A 3,842-nucleotide genomic window follows, 5' to 3' on the forward strand; every position below is an offset into this window, starting at 1 on the left:
TCTCTCCATAAAAAATATGTTTGGACTTTGTTTCTACATTGGGCCTTTACAATATTGCTGAAAGATAAAATAATTACTTTGATAACAAATGTGATCCTCATTGGCTCATTGAATATACCAGTATGTACCTAATCGAACAAACCAACAAAATCACTCCACAATAAATTAACCTAACTTACACAATTCAAACTAATTACAGCATTTACCTAATTACCAACCATTTCTTACACAAAATTAAATTAATTCAAGAAACGAAAAATAAATTAAAAGAGAGAGAGAGAGAGAGAAATTATGTTGCGAAGAACCAAGTCAAGAAGCTCAGCACCAGCTTTTGAATCACATACATCTTGTTGTTGGCTGCCATCAAAAAATCAAATAAAAGTTGTAAAAAAGATTCGGAGAATATTAGAGAAGAGAGATCGAAGAAAATGGTGAAAACCACCAGATCGAAGAAAATTGCGGATGGAGAGATCAATTATCGATTCATGAATTTTCACAGACCTTAATCCAATCCTTCGATTTCGAACCCTCGATTAAACCATGCAAATTCAAACACCCAATTAAAATAAAAAGCAACGAAATGGGGAAATTATTTCCTCAATCATGTCTGCCATTTTGAGAAATAATAGAGTCAGAAAATAAAAGAGAGATACTCAACTTTGAGATTTTCATCATGAACCCTAGCAGCAGTACTATTGGAAGGCCTTGCTAATCACAGAAGAGTAATGAGAGAGAAGAGAAGAACCAAATTCGAAGAGAAGAGAAGAACCAATTTCGAAGAGAAGAGAAGAGAATAACCGATTTCGAACCAACGAGAGAGAAGATCGAAGAAACGAAACTCCATAATTTCGAAGAAGAGTGACGTCAGAGAAGAGAACAGGAGGAGAAGCAGAGTGGCTGCCATGAAAGAGAAGAAAAGAGGAGGAGTTATCAAAGAAACCAGCAGAATCGAACAAAGAAAATGAATTTATGTACATCAAGAGCCTAGTTTTACTAATGTTTCTTTCCAATATCAACCAAACAAGTGAGGCTTCAATTCCTATCTAATGACCTGACTAACATATGTTACATAACCTACTCAGTTGAATGAAGTTAACTGGTTCAATTCATGTATAGTTCACATAGGTTGCAGATCAAATATCTTGCAGCTTAACACAATAACACCTAAAATGCAGAGATCTCAGTATAAATTTCAAATTTCCACTGATGTATGCAGGAAAACAAACACAGACTCTGGGGTTAGTGCTGCCGGTGCACAAACTAACAAGAGCCCTCAATGTTCAGTGCAATGCGCTAAAAAGACAAATGACCCGAAACTGCCTAGAAAGAGACTCACCATCAGTTTTCCCTCTGAAGTTTCTCCTCGAGTGACCCGCCTCCACCACCAGCCATGAAGAGATGCATCAATTCCTCCGGATAAATATGCACAACTAAGCTGAGTGTCTCGCCTTATTCAAGCTCCAAGAAAAAGGATGAGAGAATCCCTGATTGTTTTCATCCTAACCACCAATTCCTCGTTTTGAAGGCAACATATGATATGATCTGACAAGCTACCTGTCATTCAAACAAATGAACCTCAATCACCAAATCGCTTATTGTTCAAGTCTCTAGAAGAAGAAAAAAATTATAATCCTGAAATAGTTTTAAGAGTTGATTATCCTGCACCAACACCCTAGTCTGAAATAGTAACTTGTTATCTTTAATCTGATTTTCATCGATCTACTCTTCATGCCTGACACTGGGCAGTTTTAAGTGTCACTCCTTTCAGTACAATGATCTCCCTGATCTTTATCACATTGTCTATACAAACACATACTCCGTGATAGCTAAAAATCCAAAAAGTCATCCTGAAAACAGTGGATTGGTGGTCTTAAAATCCAACTGGCATAGAAGTTCAGTATAATAGTAAGATGAAGGCATGAAGTGCGGAAAACCCAGTGTATGCCAATCAAAGCCAAGGAAAAATCTACAAGCAGCAGGGTCCATAAGAAAAAGATTTCCATCAAAGAAGTACTTGGAGAAACATTCACGAGTTCCATGAGAGGAGAAGTTCCATAATTATCACATAAATTCATAAATTCAGCAACTTAACAGTAATGGTAATAATAAAGGGAAGTAATTATCTATCATACTCGACTTTGCTCCTTTACTTTTAGTTCCGCTCAAAACCATATTATGTTGGAGTCACTACAAGACTTGTTTGGATACAGCTCAGCTGCTGCCGATTAAGATAAGATGTCAAAAGACTGCATAGTGCTAAACATATGATTCTACGAGGCAAACACATTATTATGCAAGCTTAGAGATAGATTTCTTGAGCAAAATTTGTTTATCAATTGCCCACATCTACTTTAGTATCTGACAAGTAAAATAGTGTACGTCCATATGATTCATGTCAAGCAAACCAACTAATTGTTACACATAAGTAAGCCTACAGATTACAGATTGAGAGTTTAATCACACAATGTAGCCACTAATATTTTCAATCTTATTATCCAACAAATTAGCTACATTGCTTGACAAAGTTAATTTAAGCCAACATCTTTCAACAAACTTTAAAGCTTTTTATTTCATATATTTATCTGAAAGTGGCAGATAAAAAGAGGTCACTTACATTCCTGAGATTAGAACATCATACCCATAATATCCATCAGCATTTAAACTCATAACTAAAATATTAAACAATGGCTAATTTTATTTAGAACAATGATTTGAGGGAAAGCTAATGAATTTGTGTGTATTTTGGTGTGAAAGGGCCCACATAGATATCCATAAAGCTGAGAAGAATAATACAATAACAGAGTCAGAGAGATGAAACTTACCAAATATGCAATTGCACCTTCCACCTTCCACCTTCCACCTTCCACATTAAGCTAGCAGCTCAGTAGAATAATACAGTAGGAGAAAGCTACTCAAGTAAAATTTCTAGGAAGATTCTATAATATAACCTATATAAAAATCCTACACCTCACCATGCCTAAACCAAACACCAGAATAGCATAATGCTAAGCATGTGTTGATCACCGACTGTGTTCAGTAATTGTGTACATGTGCACGTGAACTCATTTAACAAATATGATGTTCAGTAAATCAGTTTCACATCAAAGGTAATTGCAGTATTTGGATATACCCTTGTACCTTGATAGACAGGGATATCAAATGTATAAGGGTAATTGCAGCATTTGAATATACCCGAATATAATATCCCGGTTTTGTCAAGAATTGACTAGAATCGAGCACAATTTTTAGTTCTGAAATTTAAACCAAAAGTTGATTTCAGGAAACAACAAAAATCAGTAATTGTGCAGCAACCAAACTCACTGTTCTCACCAACCAGCCTGGATTTTGCACAGTTAATCTGATCAAGCTTAGAGTGTGTAGAATTCAATTGCAGAAAGCACCATAAGCTAAATAAGGCTCTTAAAAAAAAGAACATAGGTGTTCCGGTAGGATTTGGGAACGGTTGGAGATGTCTTGTTGGTCGAGTGCTGCTGTTATCCTGATGATATCCTGCGCAGATAACAAAGATGAACTAGCCTCGAGGGTGATTCGAGGATCCCCCCTCCGATGCTAAAGTCAGGTATGATGAGTGATAAGTATTTTGGTTTTAGTGGAAATGATTGTGTTTGCGTACCTTTTGTCATAAATGAAGCCCATATACATAGGCGCGGGTCGGGCGTACGGACAAATGGGTCCTACCCGATTGATAGCGACCCGTTGACCTCTTGGTTTGGTCACGTGCCTCCTCCCTACCGGCTTGTAAGAGATGCTGGTAGGGAATAATAACTGCCGTTAAGGATTATTTGCTTTTATCCCTAACAGCTTGGCGATGCTACCAGCCA

General features: G+C 36.9%; 1 long non-coding RNA gene across 1 annotated transcript; it reads right to left on the bottom strand.

Moving 5' to 3' along the window:
• Nucleotides 1-3,289, bottom strand: LOC130466756 (uncharacterized). Its single transcript, XR_008926908.1, has 3 exons — nt 2,823-3,289; nt 1,337-1,554; nt 1-357 (listed from the first exon to the last, which is right to left on the bottom strand). It is a non-coding gene; the product is annotated as an uncharacterized lncRNA (long non-coding RNA).
• Between the last annotated feature and the right edge of the window lie 553 nt (nt 3,290-3,842).

Source organism: Spinacia oleracea, chromosome 2 (genome assembly GCF_020520425.1).
Source record: "Spinacia oleracea cultivar Varoflay chromosome 2, BTI_SOV_V1, whole genome shotgun sequence".
In the NCBI taxonomy this organism is placed as follows: domain Eukaryota; kingdom Viridiplantae; phylum Streptophyta; class Magnoliopsida; order Caryophyllales; family Amaranthaceae; genus Spinacia; species Spinacia oleracea.